General features: G+C 42.1%; 1 protein-coding gene across 11 annotated transcripts in view; it reads left to right on the forward strand.

Moving 5' to 3' along the window:
- The first annotated feature begins 410 nt into the window (after positions 1–410).
- The window catches only part of GJC1 (gap junction protein gamma 1), a 36,943-nt gene continuing 12,495 nt past the window's right edge, over positions 411–24,858 (forward strand). The window contains exons 1-6 of one of the 11 annotated variants that reach the window (XM_061589560.1): positions 629–668; positions 8,490–8,761; positions 9,928–9,994; positions 12,747–12,811; positions 13,653–13,721; positions 21,817–22,009. The gene's annotated coding sequence lies outside the window, so the exon portion shown is untranslated. The other 10 variants (XM_061589563.1, XM_061589565.1, XM_061589562.1 and 7 more) reach the window with 10 other exon arrangements.

The following is a 24,858-nucleotide window of genomic DNA, read 5'->3' on the forward strand; positions in this document are numbered from 1 at the left end:
TTAAAAGGGGTTATTTTTTAACTGCAGGAGCAATAAGGTTTGGCAAAAAGGATTAATGCTGGGACACGGTGGTTGCACCTCTGAGTTTAAGAAACCCTGACCGAATTCGGCTTTTGCAAATAAAAAAAGATTGATTTAGCGTACAAGTTTGCAAAAAGCATCAGTTGTAGATTACAATTTCCACCCAACGTCCGAGCCCCTCCGCCTGCCTTTGCAATGGCAAAGAGTTTTGCAAACAACCGGAACCAAATCACTTCTTAGGGTTTTGCAGTTTTTTAGCACGTTGTTCCTTCTTTGCAATGGTAAAAAGGGCTCCTAGTCTGACTAATTGCTGTGAAGGGAACAGGATGCTTTTCTACCCCCCGCTCTTCTTCCTTCTCCTTGGGGTGGAGAGAGGTGGGGAGGGGAAATCCCCGTGGTCGTATCCGGCTCGCTGTCTCCACAACAGCCACGAGAGGCTGCGAAGAACAGGACTAGGAGTCTTCCCCTCAGGACTCAGCGACGACCCTCCCCTGCCATCCTGGGAAGGGCAAGTGGCATGAGGAAAGCGGCAAGATGAGCGGAATTGCGGCATGTGGGAAGAGGGAGGTAGAAGATTGATGGGGGGCTTCTGGGGCGGGGCGAGGGGCAGCCAAGTGGGGAGTGGCAGGAGAAGCCTCCTCCTGAAGGTGAGAAGAAACGCGGGGGGGACTCGTAGAAGGTTTCTAGGGGACATTTTGGAGGTACGTCTGGGGATAGGAAGCGTCGGGGGTGGGTTCGTGGAAGGTCTGCAGAGGCAAAGGACGTGGTAGTTGAGGATGGCGAGGAAATGTGGCGCTGAGAGGCAACTCGGGAAAGGCAGTTTGGGCAGGCCCCATTGTTTTTTGGTGGGGAGAGGGTGGCTTGGGTGAGGGGGACAACCTTGGGGAGGCCAGAAGGGGAGGGGCAGTTGTGCTGGTCCAGGACAAAGGCCCTTGGGTAGACAGAGGCAACTAGAGGGGATGTTGCTGTAGTGGTAGCGGTGGTGGTGGGCAGCATCTCACCTTTGGGCCTCTGCAAGTCTCTAGCAACTCTCTCACAACCTCCTACATCTGCTGCTCCTGCTACTAATGCAATAAAATGAACCATAAAACAGGAAAAGTTACAAATAATAAAAGATTGAGGGCAACTGTTGAGGGGGGCTGTTGGTAGGGGGAAGGAGAGCTTGCGGGATTAAGGCCACAGATATGGGTGAGTATCCAAGGGATGTGATTGCTTGGGGTCTGCAGCTGTACATGGTGTTTAGGACATAGTGTAATGGGAAGGAAATAATATCCTTGCAGTGAGAGGTGAAGGGTTTCAAACTGGGGCCAAGGTGATGCCTCCGGGAAGGCCACAAGCAAGGCGTGAAGGCAATAGCCTTCTCCCACTGTTGTCCCCTGGCAACTGATATTTAGAGGCGTACCACTTCTGAACATGGGAGTACCATTTAGCAGTCATGGTTTATAGCCACTGATAGGCACATTTTTAATGATTGTTCTCATTTATATCCCATCTTTTCTCCCAAGGAGCTGAAGGTGGCGTACATGTTTCTCCTTCCTTTCCATTTTATTGTCAAACAACCCTGTGAGGTAGGTTAGGCTGAGAGACTGTGACTGGCCCAAGGCCACCCAGCAGGCTTTATATATCTAATCGTCCCTTGTGACTTTCTAAGTCAGTGGCCATCATCCTTGGGCTTGGCCATATTTGAGCATCCATCCAGGAAGTGCACAAAAACACACAGTCAAACAACTATAAATTTGCTTGTGTAGTTTTCTGGTTTAGTGCAAATATGGCTATCCTCTGCCAGAAATAGTTAATAGTTATGAGCATTTCTGGAAAAGAAATAAAAGCAATTGTAAATTCTCAGTATGCATTTTTCAGATTACTGCACAGTAGCTGGTGTAGAAAATTTTGATGTGGTTTGTGCAGTTTTCTGATTTTGTGCAAATCTGAGGGATCAAATCAAAAATGGTGGGAAAAGCAATGAAAGCAATTGTAAATTGTCAGCTGAGTCAGCAAAACACTTTTCAGACTGTTGAGCAATATGTGTGGTGTAATTTTTAAATGTGGTTTGCTTGTGCAGTTTTCTGGTTTTGTGGAAATCTGAGAGTTCCAAAGAAATCAAAGCCTGTACTGCCTGAAAAGAAATGAAAGCCCGGAGGAAACAGTGGGCATGGAAAGGGGAGTAGCAGAAAGCGACAATTGATCCACCCACTCAAAAACACAGAAATAAATAGTCTGTGACCCTGAGTGGAGAGGTTTGGAGCCTGATTATCCCTTATTTAGCAGATTATCTCCACATCAGGTATACCTGAATTTATAGGGGGAAAGCATTGAGATTGGTGTTAGAAGGTAACATCATGTGGATTTTACAAATTAAATGGGTATGCAAGTAGCTGCAAGTACACAGTAAATTGGTGTTGACAAGCCCTTTATCAGTGTAGCAACTCATTCCATAAGTGAATGATGTATTGTGTGAAGATGTATGGCCCCCATTAATTTCATTGGATGACCTCGAGTTCTAGTGTTGTGAACTGGAGAAAACAATTCTAACCACTTTATCTGCATCATTAATGACTTTTTAAAACCTCAGTTTACCTCCCCTCTTCAAAAAACAGATCCCAAACAAACTAAAAAGCCCCACTTACTTATTAGAGATATTTCCAGTCATCTGCCCTCTTTCCCTTAATAGGTTTGGGAGCCTCTAATTCCACACCCACAGCGGTGTGAAGACACCCTGGTGTCTATATGCCACTGTGAGTTGGCTTTCAGGTAGTATTTGTATATTCCTTGTCTCTGCAACTGTGGCGTTTGGAGGGGTTGTATAAGTGCACTCCTGTTTGGCAGCCAAGCTCCTGTATACAGTAGTGCACAGCACATTGCTTGTTACATATGCATGTGAATTATAGGATCAGTAACCTGGAACATTCCTCCTTCATTCACAGATCCTTTAAAAATAACTATCCTTTCAAAATAGTAAAGGGGATTATTCATCTGTAGTAGTAGTTGTAATAATAATAATACTAATTGCAACATTAATATACATGCCGCTTTATACAGTAAAACATATAAAGGATAGATACCCTCTCAAAGGAGTTCACAGTCTAAACAAAAGAGCATCTGCATACACCACACGTCTCACACATTTTCTGTGTGAAAGATACTTCCATGTAGGAACTACTATCTGCCATGTGTATAGGTGATTACTTGTGACATATAGATTGTTGTGTGTATTTAGGGTTGCCAGGCATCAGGTTTTTACCCGGAGACTCCAGGTTTTTGGGGTCATCTCTGGGTGAGTCACCTTAATCTCCGGACTCTTAGCTTTAATATTTTTAAAAAATTAAGTTTCTAGGTGGTCTGGTTCATGATATATACACCAAAACATCAGCTGCCACTCCCCTGCAACTTCTGTTAAATGAGGTCGTACCTGGCTGCTCTAACCCTGCACTTTCAGGTTTGCAGCCAATAATTAAAGTCAGGGTTATGATTGATAAGGGATTTGTTGACCTCCATGCAGTAGCTAGACCCCCATTGCAAGTCCAGAAAACTGTTGTTTTTTCCTGCTTATTTGAAGATCTCATAAACTGAGTAAGCATATAGCTTTCAGCAGTACCAAAAGTCTTTTTCTCTCTTGTGTGCAGGAGTCAAACAAGTTTAAATTTTCCTGGGCAGTTGAAGAGGGCGGTGTTTTGAAAACCTTCCCAATAAACTTTAATCCAATACTCACCTTTCTGGAAGTAAAACTGCAATGCTAATCCCACATACCTGGAGTAAAGCCCATTGAATTTAATAGGACTTACTTTTGAGTTGACATGATTAGGATTGTGCTGTAAATTAATGGGACTTTTGGGGGAACACACCAAAGGATTGTGTTTGTGTTGTAAATCTTTCTCCCTCCAATCCTATTTTTAAAGATATCACTGCTTTTATTATGTAGGAAACTAATATTGATTTTATTTTTTTAAAAAAGTTCTGCAATGACCATCTGGTTTTGACAGTATTATATGGGGTGTATGTATTTTTACATCTCCAGTGTGTGTGTGTATATGTAGCCTTCCCCCAAACCCTGTGAGATAGGGTTGGTGATTGGAAACGAAGGCAGCTCACAACAAGAAATAAATCCCTTTAAAATCCAATAACCGTAAAAACAAGTATAAACAGTTGCAAAACAGCTTAAAGTGGCATGATTCGGAATTTTGGGTTGGGTAAGTGAAGTTCCTTATCACTTGAGGTTGCAGTTCTGTGCACACTTCCCTGGTTGAGTAAGCCCCATTGGATACATTAGGACTTGCCTCTGAGTAAACAAACATAGGGTTGAACTATAAATACCTTTACAGGTTGTGTATATAATAAACATCTTTGACAGTCATGCTTATATAAATATTTCTTTGTACTATGTCCCAATAAGTATTTCACATGATGGTTGTACATTATTATTTCCTCTACATTTCAAGTGTCCATTCTTCCTTGGAGTGGTCATGGTTCCCCTCTGTTCCCCTCTGTTGTTTTCATCCTGAGGGGCAGATTAGGGTGAGAGGTGGTGATCAGCCCATGGTCACCCAGTAAACTTTATAGCTTATTTCCATTTTTTAAAAATTATTAAAATGATTTACATGTAGGCAAAGCTTATTCAGTAGATCCACACAATACATTTAAAGCACATCTAACTTGCATTTAAAATGCATGACTTCCCCCAAAGGATCCTGGGAAGTGTAGCCTCCCTGAGTGCCCTATTATAGGGTAGAACGGCAGGATAGATATATTTTAAATAAATAAATAGCTTCCCCTCACAGTTATAGTTCCCACCACCCTTAACAAACTATAGTTTCCATGATTCTGTGGTGGGATTTATGTGCTTCAAATATGTGTTCAATATGCTTTAAATGAATTGTGTGGATATGCCCTAGGAATGCTGTGCATTCATTAGTGAACTGAAAAGAACAATTTTAAAATATACTTATTTTAAGCAGGGAAAGGGCTGTAGTTCAGTGGTAGGGCAAATACTTTGCATGCAAAGGTCCAAAGTCCAGTCTCTGGAAAAGACTATTGTCTGGAATCCTGGAGAGCCATTGCTAGTCCATGTCATCAGTACTGAGCTAGATGGTATCAAATGGCCTGACTTGGTATAAGGCAGATTCCTTTGTTCCTAACAAAGAGACCAAAGGGCCACAGTGACTCCAAAATTTATTTATGTATTTTATTTACAACATTTATATACCGCTTTGTTGTAAAAAAATCTCAGAGCAGTTTACAGAAGGAATTAAAATAGTAAAATTATTGACAAAGACAGTTAAAAACAGGTATTTAAAAACATAAAAAATAGTAACAATGAGTAAAAACAGATAAAAAGCATAATAGCTTCTATATGCCTGGGTAGGTTTGCCTGAATAAAAATGTTTTTAGCAGGTGCTGAAAAGAGTACAGTGAAGGTGTCTGCCTGCCACACTAAAGAACTGATTTCTTACAAGAGCAGAAGTACTATGTGGCACCTGTAACATGGAAAGCACACCTTGAACTTGGTCTGGTAGCAAATCAGCAACTAGTGCAGATTTCAGAGCAGAGGTATTATGTGCTGATAGGGTCTCACATCAGCAATCGTGCCACAGTATTCTGCGCTAAACTGCAGCCCCTGGGTCAGCTTGTGCTGCATGGGGATTTCTGTGACCTTGGCTGACTGACTGCCAAGATTTTTGTAGTTATGTTTTTTTGTTAGGATTCTTGACTGGTTGTGGGATGCTGAGTTTACTGCCTTATAGGAATCTTGTGGTTAGTATGGTATGGACATTTAGGAAATTGTCACTATCTTGTTTTTCTATTTGCATTTTATTTACCTTTAACCTCACTTCCTTAAAATCCATAGAAGCAACAACAGTGGTTCCATGCGCTCAACTCAACTCCCTTAAACCCACTGATGAAGCACCTTGTTGGTTGCATGATGGTTTGTTTCTTGCCCAATAGCGATAATAGAGAATTCACATACTGGGAAGTATGGCTGCAATTGTTGTTCCCAATCTGTTGCCTGTGTAGGTACACCAAACCATGTGAGTTTTCTCTCTGTCAACTATTACTCACTGGAATTGGGTTGGCTGTAAGTGAGTTTATAGCATCCCACAAGGTAGACAGAAAAAGGTAGAGAATCTTCTTACTCATTTATCTGACCTCTTTCTGCAGTGAAGGGTCAAATCTATAAAAGTTTGGAGCAGCCATGTTAAAAGATAGGGGCAGTGCATTCCAGGCAGGTGGTTGCCAGCCCTGCTTGGATATGGATATCTTTGCAGAAGATCCCTAGTCAAGCTTTACCAACAGCACAATCCAAGCCATATCTACTCAGAAGTAGGTCCTATTGAGTTCTATGGGGCTTAATCCCTTAGTAAGTGTGCTTGGAATTGCAACCTTCAGGGGCATCCATCTTAGCTCCTGATTGTTCCCATCTAACATATCCACAACACTAGGCTCTTTCTACAATGGACTTTCAGCGACTGACCCAGCATGAGGGCACTTCAGCCCTTCTTGCCAGAAGCAGGTAGGCTAGATTAAATGTTCCCTATGCAGGCTGTATCTTTTAGCTAAGATATCTATCTTAATTTCCAATCAGAGAAATGTTTTTGTTTGAATTGTATGCTCCAAACAACTGTGGTTGATGCTTAATGTATTGTGCTTAATGACATCACTGGGGCCTGCCCCTATGACATCATTAGGGCCTGTCCCTCAATGACATTACTAGGGCCTGCCCCTGAGATCTCAGGGTTTGGGATGCTTCTGACTGGAAACCCTAGTATATGTTGGGAAGCTGCTATTGGCCATAGCTTCTTAACAGTTATATATGTGAGCAGAGCTTGGAAAAGTAACTTTTTTGAACTACAACTCCCATCAGCTCCAGCCAGCGGGCTGGGGCTGATGGGAGTTGTAGTTCAAAAAAGTAACTTTTCCAAGCTCTGATGTGATGTAGGATTATCGCACCATGTAAGTGACACACATGTAACATGTTGATTCCTGCACAAAAGTATAGGAAATTTGTAATGTATGAAGCAACCTGCAGAAACCCTAACCTTTAAAAGTAGAGGAAAATTAGAAAGATATGAGAATGCAGAATTATGTTGATAGATGTATAAGGAAGTGTAGAAGTACTTTTAATGGGAAAATGGAGTGTAGGGAGCAATTCCTTCTCTGGTTTAAATTTGATAGTCTTTTCAGATCAAGCTAAAATGCTTTCTTTAATGAACTGTTACCACTTACCACAACAGCAGAGAAACAGACAAGATTTATTTTATATAAATAAATTATGTGTACCCCAAAGAGACCAAGCATTATTTGGCTCTATGTTTTTTTCAATCCAGTGATCAACATGTATAGTTAGAAGTAAATCACTTGAGATTAGTAGGACTTACTTCCTAGTAAATAAACTTAGGACTGCAGCCTTTGTTTCACTGGAGTTTTTATCTTAATGTCTGCTGTTGTGATTCTCACTGTGATAGCTGTCTGGAGCAAATTAGAGATGTTCAACTGTAAAGGAGGAGATGAAAGAGATGTTTTATTACCAAAACTATTGTAGTGAAATAATCAACTCGCCCAGTAGGGTGGGGAAGGTTGCAAGGCTACAGATGCGAAGAGATTGGACTGCACGTTATTATTATTATTTATTTATTCTACATTATTGTTACTCAAAAAGCTCTGCTGTGAAAGAGACCCCATGTGTCCCCCTGCTGAGTGGTCAAGATGCTTATAACATGAGTGCACTGTAACAGGGGGAGGAGAAAAGGGTTGTGCCAAGTGTTATCTCAGACAATAGCAGGCTTGAAACATCTTTCTTTGGCTGTCAAAACTTGTTTTCGCATGAGCATGGAGAGCATTTGGACTTCATGGGAATGTGTAGTGTACTAATGATGATTTTGCCACATTTAGCAGCATTCCCATGTTTAGCATCTTGCTTCGTCCTTTTTTGTCTGATATCTCTTGATGCCTCCTTGGGTTGAGTTGTTTTCCCCCTCCTGAAACAGCTGGAGACTGTAAGTATTTGTGTTATATGCACACACGCATAGCCTCTTTCGTTCTTTAAACAAAAGAAGCATCAGTTCATTGGGAAAAACTTCAAATCTTTCAACTGAGTCTGAGTTTCAACAACAGATGGGACATTTTTTAAAAAAGGAAAAAATATGCAGTGCAAGTTTAGTGTAAGTAGGATATTGATTTATAGATGTTTTTGGTTTTTCAACAGTGGGCAGATTGCTGTCATGAACTTTTCTGGTTTGAACCCACTGATGTAAAATCTTTAATTGAATTAAAGTGTGGGATATATGGAGAGTTAAGGGGATTGAGATTAACTAACAGCATTACAACCAGCATTGCATTATTTCTTCTTGGTTTATGACTTTGGAAGTGAAGTGAGGAAGCTTCAGAGAAAATAAATAGTTCACCATATTCCTTCTCTGAACTTCGTGCATTCCCTCCTTTTTGTCTCCTAAATTTCGAGGGATTACAAATTTCAGAGGAGAGGCTGGCCTCTACTGTCTGTGTCATCTTAATCTTTTGGAAACCTTGCTTGGGAGGCTCAAGCATTCCCTAATAAAGCCTAGCAAGAGCAACAGGATTTCAAGAAGAAGAAAAAACTACTAATATCCATTCAAGCATTCCCTAATGGAGCTTAGCAACAGCAACAGGGTTTCAAGAAGAAAAATGTAAACTGCTCATATCCATTAAGTTGTCAAATATTTGATAACCTGATACCGTAGGAGAACAAGAGCCAAACCAACAATAAAAGGTAAATGGAGGAAAAGCTGCAAAACTCCAAACATTTGTCTGTTCTTCTCAGACTTTGAAATGGCAAGCAGCTGGCAATTTTTTACATTTGGTTTTATGGTGCCGTAACAGTATTGTGTATTGTGTGTATTGTATATTGGGAGGTAGTGTTTTTTTGGGAGGGGGTGTTGTATATAGTAGTCATGATTAGTGTTCTTGTTCTTATCATTCCTGTTACCTTTGGCATACAGCTGAACTTCTGCTATACCTCAGGAATACCACTTTCTAAATATGCTCCTTACATCTCATGAAGTAGTTCATGTTCACAAAGGACATGGGACAAGTAAACCAGTGGCTCTTTTCTGGTCCTACCACACTTGTTGTTTTCTAAGTTTTTTCTAATGTGCATTGTTTTATACTTATAAATATATTTCACATTATTTATGGTCAATAAATAATTTAAATTATTATTTAATTTAATTAAATAATTTATTTAATGTCAATGGATCTACTATAACCATAAATGCTTAGCCTCTAAAATGTTTTCAGTTTCTCCTAGTCCATAAGGTGCTACATTAGTTTTTGTTGCCTTTTGGATATTAATTGTTGTGGATATTACTAAACGATTATTTCATGCTAACAGTGTGTGTTAGTACCATAGTCCCTATCTAGTGGGGCTTAGTTAGGATTACTTAACAGTACCATAGGTACTTGTTATACCAAAGACCTAAGTTGCAATGGTATTTAGTGGAGTGGTTTTTATTGGAGTAAACAAAATCTTTACTGGAATAAACAGAACAACCTCAGGTTTTTTTTACTTATTTATACTTTTAGTTATCTCTTGTTGCATTACAAGGTACAGTAGATTGCACATAAATTTAGTTTGTTGTTGAAACTGCTTATTTAAGCTGAAGTTTCACATAAAATGGAAGAGAGAGAGACTTGTTTGCACATCACAATAAGAGGTAGACCTGTGTTCTCAAAGTCTACCTCTGTCATGAGCTTGTTGGCCTACGGCAATTCATTCTCTCTCCACCTATAAAATATAAGTGATGTTGGTGTAACTGAGAGACCATATTTCTATATCTTAAAGAGATACAAAAAATATGAAAATATTAGTTCCATATTTGCTAAGATAGCTGGAGCCTGATATATTTACACCCCCCTCCTTTTTATCTTGCCTTTCAGCCTGGACCAGCAAAGTGTCACCTGGTGAGACCTGTTTTTGGTGGGGGCCCTGACAAAATGTAATCTGGTGAGGCAACTGTCTGTCATAATTTTCCCACAATGTAATATCACTCTTTTAAATATTTTAAATTATTTAAAAATATTTAAATTATTTTAAATGATGGGTGACTCGAAGGTACCAAATTGGATCACTTCCACACCATAATTTAAAGTACATTTAACACATTTGGCTTTCCCCAAATAAGTTTCTGGGAACTACAGTTCGTTAAAGGTGCTGGGAATGGTAGCTCTGTGATGGGTAATCTATAATTCCCAGAATTTGGGGGAATCCATACACTTTAAATGTAAATGTACTGCCTTCAAGTCGATTCAGACGTATGGTGACCCTATGAATAGGGTTTTCATGAGGCTGAGAGGCAGTGACTGGCCCAAGGTCACCCAGTGAGCTTCATGGCTATGTGGGGATTTGAACCCTGGTCTCCCAGGTTGTAGTCCAACACCTTAACCACTACATCACACTGGCTCCTAGGAAGTGCCATACACTTTAAGTGTGCTTTGAAAGTGTAGTGTGGATGAGACTACCTGGGATAAAAACACCAGAAATAACTGGTTTCCTGATTGCAGACTCTTCTGTCAGAGGAGGGGGAGACCTGTTTGCATTCAGGAGAATAATTGGTGGGAGAAGATCCAGACTCGTCCCTGAGATCTAGGTTAGGGGAACAATGGAATCTGGGTTGTGGGGATCCTTTCTCTTTTCTCTATACAATGGATGACAATTGCAGTCAGGAAAACCATGGAAATGGGATGACACCTGTTGCTATCATCTGTGTTTCGACAGCTACTGGTCTACAGCATGCCAAACATAAGAAGAACCTGTTGGATCAGGCCAGTAGTCCATCTAGTCCAGCATCCTGTTCTCACAGTGGCCAACCAGATGCCTGTGGGAAGCCCTCAAGCAGGACTTGAGCGAAGAGCACTCTCCATGGTTTCCAGTAACTGGCATTCAGAAGCATGCAGCCTCTGACCCTGGAGGCAGATCATAGCCATAATGGCTAGTAGTCATTGATAGCCTTATACTCCATGTATTTATCTAATCTTTTAAAACCATCTAAGTTGGCTCTTTGGCATATATGAATTGTTTTAGAATCAATAGAGTTGAAAGGGGCCTTGTAGATGATCTAGTAGTCCAACCCCTTTGTTAGGGCAAGAAATCTAGAGCTAGTGTGTCACCAGAAAATGCCTGTCCATCCTCTGCTTGCAGATTTTCAGCAAAGAAGAGATCTTTACCCTTGCCCAAGCTGGGTTCTTTGGTCAAACTACTCTTATAGATTAAGAAGCTTCTGCTAATGTTCAGTGAAATATTGTAACTTAAGCTAATTAGATCTGACCTTTGGGGCAGCAGAGCATATGCCCTCTTTAATCAATCAATCAAATTATCAATCAATCAATTTAATTAAAAAAACATTTGTATCCCACCTTTCACAAAATTTTGAAGCAGCTTGTTGTTATGTGCCTTCAAGTCGATTATGACTTATGGCGACCCTATGAATCAGTGATGCCCAACAGCATCTGTCATGAACCACCCTATTCAGATCTTGTAAGTTCAGGTCTGTTGCTTCCTTTACGGAATCAATCCTCTTTTTTGGCCTTCCTCTTTTACTACTTCCTTCTGTTTTTTCCCAGCCTTATTGTCTTTTCTAGTGAATCATGTCTTCTCATTATGTGTCCAAAGTACGATAGCCTCAGTTGAAGAAAAAATACTATCAGATAAATATACAGAAAAAATGCAATCAAGGCATAGTGAAATAGGAAAACATCATTAAGTGAAAGAAGAAACAACAATAAACCTGGAGATGTGAAGGCCTGGAGAAAAATGGAAAAATTCAGAAAAAAAATCTGTTTCCCAGCTCCATTTTCCATCCCACCCCCCCAGGCCTTCACATCTCTAAGTAAACCCCAGAGAGATGAAACCAGAAAAACACATTAATCAAAGTTCACTAAGATCGCACCAGGGTAGTGGTCAACTGTAGTTGAGCTATGCCAGGCACTATATCCCTTTTCATAAGGTGTTGGACGACAACCTGGAAGACCTCTCAGAGGAAGGCAATGGTAACCCCCCTCTGAATACTGCTTACCATGAAAACTCTATTCATAGGGTCGCCATAAGTGAGAATCGACTTGAAGGCAGTCCATACATACAGTGATTGTATGTGTGATAAGGGGTCAGTAGTCTCTTGTCAGAGAGTGAGGGGCTGGATTCAGTGTTTATTACTTGTGCAGGACAGCCGCTATATCATCTTTTCATGGAACCATCCTGTTTGTTACCCTTTTCTTATGAATGGCTCATTATCTCAGGCTGTCCTTGCCTGTTTTTTTTTTTTTTTACTTTCCTCTTCTTCCCACAGCCTGCCTCATTAATAAGAATGGCATATTGAAGTTCCATAGTGATGATTCCACTGTAAGGAACGCAGTACTCCAACATTGTGCAAAGTTTAATACTAATGGATGTCTAAAGTACTGCTAAGCAGTGCTTACTGCCATGAATGGAAATGTTGTTTTGCTTAGAATATTGTCTTTAAACGGCTGATTTTATGATCTAAATTTCAAAGTAATGTACTTGAAGCATACTATTAGCCAAGAACTGATGAAATAATAGAACTGAATTCCTAATTTAAGAGAGAATTTCTAAAAACTCTTCAAAGGGTATTTTTTAATAATAATTGCTTGTGGCTCAGGTGTCTGTCACAGAAAGCCTAAACATACATTTTTTTGAATGTGTGGCTACTGCTGACCTGCATCTTTCCCATGTGTCTCTCCAGTAATGTCGCAAGAGGGGGGACAGTGTGATGTGACGCTATTGTATTCAGCATTTCTGTTAGCAGAGGTGAGTGATTTTCACCTGCTATATACATTTTAGTATTTTGCTATGGTATTAGATTATTTGCAAGAACCATTAACTTTGATCAAAACACTGGGGCTGACCATTCATCTTTTTATAACAATTTCCAGAGGGGGACCTTTTCTTGTTTTCATCAGTTTGTTGGGGGAGAGGGATTGCATACGCTTGCCCAAATTTTACACCATGAAGAGCTAAATTCTATGACTTGTTTAAAGTACGAGTAGTTAGAAAAGTTGCTAGAACTATGTGGGGTGTAAGAATAGAGCTGAAGACCCGGCCTGCCCACCCCCACCACCCACCCGCTGATTTTTGAGATATCACCTGGAATTGCTTGGCAAGTTAGTTTGAAATCTGCCTTCAAAGCATTTGGGCTAACAGTTTAGTTTCTTAAACCAAGACAGAGACAAGGGAACCAAGACCTGTGGAATGCAGAATTCTGCACCCATTACCAATTTGTGAAATCAGAAATGTTCACATCCTTGCCCACTACATTTACTGTGCAGTTAATTAAGTAGATACGGATCCTGTGAGTCTGTGACATGAGCTGGGACTTCCCTCTCAAGCTATAAATAAATAGGAAAGGGGGTAGGGTTATGTATGTACGTAAGTTGAAATGCAATGGAAAATTTGAATCGGATGAATTGATGCGAGAGGCATTTCCCTATGGAGTCACTGGGTGCAAAATGTTTTATTTGCTTAAATTCAAACAGATGCTTCAAAATAGTCTCAGAATACATATTACTGTGCCAGTTTAACAGAAGCAGTTCACTCACCTCTGCAGTTTATCTTGTGAATACTTTTTTTTTTGTTTGCTGCTCATAACCAGGTCAACACAGTGGACGCACCATAGCTGTAGCGCTGTTCCTTCCTCCTTGAACCAGTTCATGTGTTACAGGTAGAGATGGGTTTAAATATTTTGAAAACTAATTAGTTCTTTAGGTTAAAAAAAATCTAGAAGTCATGGGTGGGGCAGAGGAAGACCTGCTGCATATCTTTAAAGATAAAGATTGTACATCTCTTCAAGGATTATAAATATACTTTTAAGTATCTTTGGGAACAGGGCAGACAAAAAAGTTCACATTTTGGAGGGGTTAGATAAGGGGGGAAACCACTAAATGGGGATATGATACAAATGTATAAAATCATGGATGATGTAAAAAGATAGGGATTTTTTTCTTCCTCTAAAACATAGAGAACCTCAGTGAAATCGACAGTAAATTTAATACAGATTCAATACATATTCACAGAAGTAATAATTTATGGGATTCCCTGCAACAGGAAAGGGTGGTGGCTATTGGCTGAGATGGATTTAAAAGGGAATTAGACAAATTCATGGAGGATGGATCAATCATCAGCAGTTTTTATGATAGCTAAACAGAGCCTCCATGTTCAGAATCAGTATATCTCTGGATAGTGGCCGCAAACAATAGGGGATGATTGTTGCTTGGATACTTGTGACCTTCCTGGAAGTATTTGGCTGGCCACTGTCAGATGAAAGATGCTGGATTAGTGGCCCGCTAATACTGCGGCTTTCAATTAGAGTAAGGCTCCACTCATATGGCGCTTGTTCTGCTTTTACAGCGTTTTTCGGGCATCGGGCACCATTTTATTGATGGAGTTCTGCTTTTCAGCGGGTTTTGCTTTTAGGCGGGGGTCTGGAACATAACCCGCTGTATGAGTGGGACCCTACTGTAAAGCTTGAAGAGAATGTGGATAAGCAAGGATGTGGGTCTCGGGGTCTCAGTTCATGTACCAATTAATCTTCCAAGGCAACGTCAGTCACAAATCAATGGTTCAATAACCCAACAAGGCAATCCGGGTTTCAAGACTCAGCAGTGCCTGGCATGGCTGGTGAGGGTCTAATGCTGGCATTTGATGTTGCTTCCAGTGGAGGGCAAAAGGCCTCTCACTGACTTTTAAGCTCCCCTCCCTGATTCAGGTGCTAACTATCAGCCCTCTGACTCTTGGGAGCTTGTAGCCTTAAATGGCCAGAACGCCTGTGTTGCTCTGGTACTCGCAGGTGTCTTCGCTCTGCAGGGAACAGAGGGGCTTCCTGTTTACTCCATGAGTCTGCCTGAAGAGCTACAGCTGTGTCCTGAACATTGTTCAGCAGTAGGAGATCTGGAGCTGCATCTTGGGTTAGTGTGCTTGTTCCCTCTTCTGGGGTCTGTTGTGCCAATCCACTGCTGCTCATCCTCCTCTGAGGACTCATCCAATGGAGGCATGACAGCCTGGGCCCTTTTGGAGGAAGTTGAAGGGCTTAACAAGTTGGTCAAGACAGCTGAATTTCTGGCAGACGCTTCTATGGACAGCGTTCAGTATTCTTCATGTGCTTTGGGCTATTCAGTAGTGGTCAGATACAACATCTGGCTGAAGCAGTAGGAGGTGGACCACCATTCACAAGGCCAGCCTATCCGTTCTCCCCTACATGGGGGAGGGAGCAGCTCTTTGGCAATCACTGGATTGTTCCTTGCAGAGAACAAAGGCAAGAAAAGGGCCTTGCCTTCCGCTCCCAAGAAGGATGACCACAAGTCTTACAAGAAGACCTTGCAGTCCTTTAGTGTTATCCATCAACCTCCTGCATTACCCTCCAGTTTCGTGGTTCCTGGAACTCCACTTTGAATTTGTCACACCAACAGACCGCCCAACTCCTCAGGTGGCAACTTCAACAAGCAGTACCATTCCAAAGACACCCCTAAACAGGCCCAGGCATGGCACCAGGGCCCCCAGGGAGAGGGGAAACTTAAACTATTTGCCAGGGCCTGGGTAGCCTCCACCTTAGATGGGTGGAGTCTGAACACTCTTCAGTTGGAGTACTCCCTGGAATTTGTTTCCATCTCTCGGAACAAGTGGCAAGCCACTTCCCATTGTGCAACCCAGAAAAACTCCAGAGGACGCTGCACACCATCACCCATCTCATTGAGATAGGTGCCATAGAGCCAGTTCCAGATCACCAGCGTTCCTCTGAGGTCTTTTCTGTGTTCTTTACTGTGCCCAAGCACAATGGTAACTTCTGCAAAATCTTGGATTTAATGCTTCTGAATCATTTCATGTAAGTCAGGCCATTCAAGATGGAGACACTTTGATCCATCACAAAAGCCATGCAGCTAGGGCAGGGGTGGCAAACCTTTTTGAGAGTGTGTGCCCAAATTGGCGATAATATTCTGAAAAATTCTCTCGCATGCCCATGGTAATTTTGAGCAGCAGATTATCATTTATTATTACTGTATTTGTATTTTACAAAATAAATTATGGAGAAAGAACAAAATGCTTGAAAGCATTCTTAAAAAAGTCTGTTTAGGCAACCAGTAACTCTTCTAAATTGTTGAAAATGGGACAGCCTTAGGAATTACATGTTATTAATAACTAGTAATTCACAAGCAGTAAAATTAATGAATTAGTAACAATAATAATGGACCTTTTTTAAGGAAAAAGGAGGAGTCCTGTTGCTTATTTATGTGTATTCATTGTTTTACTATTAACAAAAGTATAACAGAGAGACATTGAAATAAGTGAAAGCATTTTAGAAAGCCTGTTCAAAAATTATTAATATCAATGTTTTTAAAAAGACAATTGAAAAATAACATCATTTATAAATAGTATTGTTATTGTACCTTATAAGCAACATGGGAAATGTGAACATGAAATGATAAGCTTTGCTTCATATTATATAAAACATTAAAAAATCAAGGAAAGGAAAATAAGCATATTTTACTCTCAGTGAAACTTTTGCTGCTGCACCAGTGATGAGAGATATTTTATATAAGGCTTGTATTTAGTTGTTTTGAGAGCTATGCATATAGCACTGGTTTCATCAGTAAGTCTACTCCTATAATTAGACTTGACAAAGTTCATCACTGAAAACAATGACTCAGATGAATTACCAAGTTAACCAGTTTTTCGCATATTTCATCACCCCTACAAAATTGAGCAATAATAGCCTAGCTGATGATGTAACATCAGTGCTCTCATCAAGACAAATGGAAAGGAATTTACATGAACCAATATCTTTTGTTAGCTGTTCTGCTATGTTTGTTTTCATCTTTAATATTCTGTCTTTTACTGTGTTTCTGCTCAATGGCAAATCCTTAACGTGCTGAATAATTTTGTCCCTTTCTGGAAAACTGTCAAAAAGGAAAGGAGCACATACTTGCCATGATTCTTTAATGTACTCTCCATCACTGAGTGGTTTTCCATGTTGAGCAATAATCTTTGAAATCTCAAAACCAGCAACAACTAAGTTGGAACTATCTGAAACAAATTTCATCAAAACATTTGACTGCATTTTTTGTTGCTGATTTATTGAGAAATGTGTTCTTTTTGTTCTTGCTCACTTTTATCGCAAAACCATTTATGAATAGTTTCATAATGCCACTTTATGGAGGAAGTCCTGCACACCACTGTTTCGGAACATATAAATAATAATAATATAAAATAAAATAAAATAAAAATATCTGTCTGAGAAAACGGACACTCTAGGCGACGTACAACAATGCAAAATACGTAAATCAATATACAAATCAACAAGTCATAACATCAATTCATCTAAAACCATCCTTCAATTGATACACCATAAAACTAGTTCACCCCAGAAACCCCATAGGCCTGCCTGAATAGCCAGGTCTTTAAGGCTCGGAGAAAACCCATCAGGGAGGAGGCATGTCGGAGGTCAAAAGGAAGCGAGTTCCAGAGGGTGGGGGCCACGATCGAAAATGCCCTCTCTCTGGTCCGCACCAGCCTAGCTGTTTTAACCGGTGGGACCGAGAGAAGGTCTTGCGAGGCTGATCTTGTTTGGCGGCATAATTGGTGATACTGGAGGCGTTCCTTCAGATAAACTGGGCCGAAACCGTATAGGCTTTTAAAGGTCAATACCAACACCTTGAATTGGGCCCGGTAAACATAAGATGCATAATGCTTTATCACCCTTTTTGATCATGCCAAATCTTTCACTCCACGATTCTTGAAAATCTCTGCTGCTGCTCCCTTCATTTGAACGTTTTTGTTTCTTTGCTGGTTGAGCTGACATCCTGAACAAGCTGAAAAGGGTAAATACAATTTAAAAACATCTCACTGATAAACTTAAATATGATAATATAACTCTCTTTGTCTCAGCGCGGGGGCGTCCACACTCCTGCCCGGTTGTGCCTCTGCACTGTTTGGCCGTGGCAACAACAGCTGCTCTTAAAACAAGGCAGCTGACCAGCCTCCTCGCCAGGTCGTAGTCTCCTCTTCTCCTTTCATGGCTAAGTCTCAAACTCAGTTTCTGTCTGCCTTTCTCCTCTGGCCCCACCACTTGGAGAGTCCTGTCCTCGTAGGCTAGACCAGCCAGGCAGCCTCCCCAGAGCTCGGTGCAAAAACAGTCTGCTGGCCTCTTGCTCTCTTCCAACTCTAGGTTGGGGGTGGGGGGAAGAGAGGAAAGCAAGAGAACCCCAAAACTGTGCTGGTGGCTCAGGCACCTCTCTCCACTGGGCAGCACCAAGGCTCTTCCCCTTCCTTTCTTCCCTCTTGCCTCTCCAGCTGCCTGCGATTGTCCTCCTTCAGTCATTCCACCCCTTAATCCCCCCTCCTGTGCTCTAAGGAGGGCGTGTGAAAGCACAGCGTGTGTAACGCCAAATACCTAGCCTTTACCAAGCACACGACTATTGAGTTTGTGAGTACTGCTTTAATAAACCTTTCATTTCCCCACAGCTAGCTGTGTTCATGATCCTCTTGAAATCTCAAAACAGCTCAAAATGAAACTGAATAGCTATTAAAGCAGGATTACAAACCGCTAAAATGAAACTAAATGACTGGCATGTTACCACTCCTCCCCCTTTGTCTCTAAGTGAGCTCATCACCTCTTCAAGCTTGGGAAACTATAAACAATTCCACCTGACAGAGCAGAAGTGTGGGACGAGCTGCATTATTTTGGTTACTGAACAAAAGCTTCCCAGACTCTGTGTTGTTTTGATCACAGAAGCATAGGGAAAGTTCCCAAATGCTGTGCTTGTGTCAGGGAGCCTGCATTTTAAGCTTCCCAGACTCTAATTCTAAGCAGTAACAAAGTGCAAAAGCAGTCAGCACCCCCCTAAATCAGGAGTTTGGGGCAATAATTAGGGGACAGAGGCCATTCACATGCCATTTCTAATCTCCTCGATGTACATCTAGATAATCTTCCGGTGATTGGCAATACAGCGGCAGAGACTCACAAGGCCTCTGTGGGAGGAAGAGATCCCACAAAGTTCTCAGACTGTGATCTCTCCTGGGGGCAGAGCCAGGCATGCCAACTAAATTTTTTGTGTGGCACCTTGGGATGCATGCCATAGGTTCGCCACCCCTGCGCTAAGGGATTTCCTAGCATCTATAGATCTCATGGAGGCTTACCTCCATGTTGCCATACTACCACAGCACCGCAGCTTTCTTCCTTTCACTCATGGTCCCAATCAGCACCAGTACATAGCCATGCCCTTTGGCCTATCCTCAGTCCCCTGGGTGTTCACCAAACTCATGGTAGCTGTAGTATCCAGGCAGTATGCGTGTGCCTATACTTGGATGACGTCCTGGTCTGGTCCTCATGTATCCTGGGAGCACAACAGGATCTGGAGATCACCATCAGTTGCCTGGAAAGCTACGACTTCATTATCAACAGAGCCAAAAGCCATCTGTCCTCCTAATGCCTATAACATCTGGAAGTGGTGATTGACACTGCCCAAGCCAAGATGCTCCTGTTGGAGGAATAGATCACCAAGATCCAATCGCAACTACAGACCTGTCTGACCAATTCCCAGGCTCCCCTGAAGGTCCTGCCCAAGCCACAGTGTTCCATGATTGCAGCCATCAACTTGGTTCCTTGGATGCACTTCCATCCTTTGGCTCTTCAGTGGGTCCTTATTCCATATCAGGATCAGATCGTCCAGCACATGAACTGGATCCTGATGATCCCCAAAGAAGTAGCAGTCTCCCTTCTCTGATGGCATCACAGTCCCCATCTGGAAAAGGGACTTCCCTTCAGGGCTCCCTTAGCCATGGTCATCACCATGGATGCCTGCCTCTCGGGGGGGGGGACCTGCCAGATATGCTCTGCACAGGGGAAGTGGACCAACCAGTATCTCTTCAGTGCATCAACTGGCTGGAACTCAGGGCCATCAGGATGGCCCTTCAGGAGTTCCTCTCTCCCCTCATCTTATGAACCCATGTGCTGGTCAGAACTGACATCATCACAGCCAAAACGCACCTGAATCACCAGGAAACGGCCACCAAATGGGGCCCACTTCAAAAGAAAATCAACCGGTTATCCCACTGGGCAGAAAGACACCTGTTGTCCGTCTCAGCCATCAGTGGGAAGGGGATCCTAAACACCTAGGCTGGCTGGCTGAGCAGTGCTGCACAGGGAGGTGTTATATCAAATTATGCAGAGGTGGGGCATCCCGTACATGGATCTGTTCTTCTTGTTGGTGAATGCAAAGCTGGATAAGTTCATGTCACAATTCCAGGACCCCAAAGCCCGAGAGGTGGATGTGACCTTAGCCCTATGGCCTCAGGGCCTTCTTTATGCCTTTCCCCCTCTTCCCTTACCAGGTTCCTGCACAGGGTTCAGGTCCTATGGGCTCAGGTGGTAGTGGTAGACTCCCAGTGGCCCAGATGGCCATGTTTCTCAGACCTAGTGGACCTCAGCTCCAGCCCTCATTGGCACCTCCCCTTGAGGCCAGATCTCCTTTCTCAGGGACCCATCCTCCACCTGGATCCAGGCTGGTTCCAGCTTCATGCATGGAAGGTGAAAGGCAATTGCTAAGAGGGAGAGGGCTGTCAGATAAAGTAATCGACTGGCCTCAGGTAGGGCCGCAACACAGAGGATCTGTGATACTGTGTGGAAGGTTTTCAACAGATGCACAGATGGCACAGCTCCTCAAGACTGTGTCATGTCACCATAATTCTGGACATTCCGCAGGACTGCCTTGACCAAGGCCTAGCTCCCAATACTCTCAAAAGGGAGGCAGCAGCACTGGGTAGTGTTCTCCCACTGGTGGGGACCCCTCTGTAGCAATACATCCCAAGGTCAAGTGTTTCCTCAGGGGAGTGACCTACATTTCACCCCCAGTGCAGCACAGGTTTCCTTCCTGGGACCTCATCCATTTTCCTTCTCATCTTTTGAACCAGCCCACTTGATCCCCCTCAGAAAACTTACTATCAAAATGGCCTTCCTGGTAGCCATCATATCAGCCAGATAGGTGGGGGAATTGGAGGTCCTTTCCATCAGGGAGGAACTTCACACATTCCACTCCAACAAGGTGGTTCTTTGTCCTGACCCTGACTTTCTACCCAAGGTTAACTCTTCATTCCACTGGGATCTGGACATCTCCTTCCCCAGCATCTGTCTTAGCTGTTCAAGGAAATAAAAATCTGTTTGTCTCATTAAAGCCCATGGGGCCAGGGATGCAGTCTTCAGATTCACTATAAGCAAATGGGTCAGAGAATGCAGGGCTCAAGCCTACCAGTCCAAGGCTAAAACTTCCCTAAGGGAATCACCGTCCACTTTGTCAGAGGGACAGCTGCCATGGCAGCACTCCATAGGGAGACGCCATTGGAAGAAATTTTCAAGGCCACCACCTGGGCGCATCCCTCCTTCATCTGACATTACAAGGAGGACACATTTGCTTCTGTAGGTGCTGCCTTTGGCAGGAAGTTCAGAGAGTGGTGACCTAGGTCTGCTTCCCACCCTAGGATGACTAGAGTCACTGCTTCAGTGCATCCTGTTGCTGTATGTGCCACTTCTCTGCTGTCCGAGAATGAAAAGTTGGCCTTACAATGAAGTGTCTTTCTGGTCAGGGAAGAGTGGAGCGCACAATCCCACCCTGCAGAGAGACCCAGACTGGTGGGTAGATAGGGCCCCTCTGTGGAGCCCTTAGGCATTTTCACTTTTTATGCAGTAACCTTGATAGAGAGGGCATCCCATGACAACCCTCTTAGCTGTACTCTGATGTTCCTATATTCTTTGTCTGTCCGCTTTTCAGGTTATCTGTTCTAGTTCAGTGGCTGCCCACTCACCGGTTCAGCTTTGTTAAGATTTGGACGTTGGGAGAAGATTACCTCATTCCAGCTGGCCACCACTAAAGGTTTTTCAAAGTGTGTTTTGACTCTGCCTCCAGGAAGTGTTAAGCCATTCCTGTATGCTGCACTCTCCACTGGCCAGAAGGACACGTCAGAGTAAGGCCAACTTTGTGCTATCTATTGTTCAGTGCATAATTTTATACACCCTTTTTGGCACTTTCCCCAGCTTTACAATAACCTTTTTGAGAAATAGTGATCAAAACTGTGCACACTATACCAAGTGTGGTCACACCACAATGGTTTTTGATCCATTTCCTAATGATTCCTATCATGGAATTCCATGCTGTATGTTTGTGTGGTTGTACATATTTTTTATTAAGAATTATTCGTAAGCACTTTAGGGATAGCCCCTTTTGTGTGTCCCCTCCTCTCTCTCTCACACACACACGGAATGTGATTATGGCATAAAGTTCATGTTGGCTCTGTCTCAGCCCTGACACTTGGAGAGGAACAATGAAGATAAGGGCATCTACTATTTGAAGGCTGAAAAATGTTGCCCAGCAAACATCTTAAGCCTAGTTGCATACATTTTATTCCTCACCCCCATACCAACTTGCCTCATGCCAAGGTAAGTGTTCACTTTGTAAAAGCAACTGTAACCGCCCCTCGCTCTCACCACATATAATATGCTTTCTTCCCCAGTGGACAGATGGGTAGTTGCAGTTTGCCAAATGTCTGCTACTAGCAAGGGTCTTTCCCTTTGCTACTGAATCACTGCAGCTTGCTCCCACATGTCTGGGATTAGAGAGCTGGGTGTTCCAGATCTTCGCATGTACCTGATCCTCAGCACCTCTTTATAGAATTTAACCAGTGTGTTGATTAACATGCATACCTTTGACCATGCAGGAGACAGAATCCACTGTTTATGCATGGCTCTGCCCAAATGGGGGAAAGGGTGCCACGGAGAAGTGTAATCCTGTTTCCCAGACGTACTTTTATTTTCAAAAGAATCATATCCTGCCTATTAGCCCTGAAAGAGCTCGGAAGGATACTTGTACAACACAACGGAGTTAAATACGATGTTGTTAAAAATACAATTTGCTTCACACTTTCAGAAAGGGAAGCTTCTGTGGAAATACATCTCAACACTGCAGGTGTATTTCATGCTTGTTGTAGGGGTGCTAAATCTAATAAAGAGATGTGACTGAGAGATAGATTTAGTAGCATGGGTACTTGATTATGATACCTTTCTTCAGTGGAGATGCTAAATAGAGCAAGAGCCCCTATGTTTTCCTTTCATTACAATGCACATCTGGGACACTGATTTAAGACATGCCTGGACACTCCATGTACACTATTTTGATCCAATTATTTGTTTATTTATTATATTTATAACCCATTTTTCTTCCTAAGAGCTAAAGATGGCATACATGGTTTCCCTCTCTTTCCGCTATATTGTATCATCACAACAATGCTGTGAGGTAGGTTAGACTGAGAGATAGCAACTGGCCCAGGGTCACCCAATGAGCTTCATGACTGAGTAGGGATTTGAACCTTGGCCTCCCAGGTCCTAGTTTGTCCTAACCACTACATAAAGCAGGCTTATAAACAGCTGGTTGCCTGTGAAAAGTAAGAGTTGCCTGTAGATAACCAGGTTGGGATGAGTAGTGGTGTTTTTAGATGGGCAGCTTCTAGTGCTGCCTATTTAATTGTTGCTCTTCTGTGATAAGTTACAAGCAGAACTGTTATTGACTATCGGGGGTATTATATTTTCTCTGCGTGTATGACCTGCTGTATGTTATCCATACTAATGGTTGTGACGTAGGTCTAGGATGGGTACAGTTTCCTTAAGCAACCATTTTCAAAACATGTTTCTGGGGAATCTGTGTTTTTAAAAAAGTATTTTAGCCACTTTGATGATTATTTTTAGAAAAGTGGGATATAAATATTTAATTAATCTAAAACCAGTTGCTTAATAGCATTTTTAAAAGGAAGCTTTTAGTTGAAAACATTGCTAAAATGTAGGTGACCAGAAAGACAGCAGGTTTTTTTAAAAAAGCATTTCTTTAATTAGCACTATCATGCTCTTTTATTTAAGCACTATTGTGCAAAACCTTTAGTATTTTTTAAAATACATAGACAAGTATTTTAGCGCTAATTAGATTGATTGATTGAAAATATAAATGAGATAATAAAATGGCATGAAGGTGTGCCAAGTGGCAAGAGGGTCACAGATTCATGTATGAAATATTTCCCAGCACATGATGAAACCATGGAAAAACAGGAGAGCAGTCTTAAGAATCAACCAACCACCCTGTGGAAATTGCAGTACGATTCCATTTCCTTTTCCCTTTGTGTTTGTAGACGGGCTTTATTATGGAATTGGTGATACCCATACATAATTTTTTTTACAGTGTCCACATGTTGTCATCAAAATGACAGCCTGTCCTTTTTTACATTTAGTCCAGATTTCCCCTTTACATGGAAAATCAGTTAAGAAAAAAACCCGTTATACATCCATAGTCACTGCTGGTGTAGAAGCTCCTTGCGTGGCAATGTTTTGGTGGGTGGTCTCTGTTTCCGCATGCATTTGTTCCTCATTTAAGCACAACCTCACAACCTGAGGCCCTCAGTCCCAAATGAAAGGCACCAATTTCCATCGATAGCTGCGTGCTGAAGGAATGTACAAATTTCAACAACCCAGTTCAGAGAAGCTATTCTCTCAAGATCTCCATGCAGTACATGAGGGAGAGTATCTTGCAAAGTGTTATTCTAGTACATACATCAGATCCTTTAAAATACAATAAATAAACATGGCAATATTGTGGAAAGTCTCTTTATTTAAAAAAATATCAGTATTGCTACTGTGTTCAGGGTTTTTTTAGTTTGCAGGGGGACAGAGATGGACAACTGGGAAGCATATATTTGAGGTGCAAGTGCAGTGGGATGTATTGGAGTTAGCAGTTTGGGGATGGGAGAGGATATGGGCATCCTGTTACGTGTTA

This window comes from Rhineura floridana, chromosome 11 (assembly GCF_030035675.1).
Source record: "Rhineura floridana isolate rRhiFlo1 chromosome 11, rRhiFlo1.hap2, whole genome shotgun sequence".
NCBI classification, from domain to species: Eukaryota; Metazoa; Chordata; class Lepidosauria; order Squamata; family Rhineuridae; genus Rhineura; species Rhineura floridana.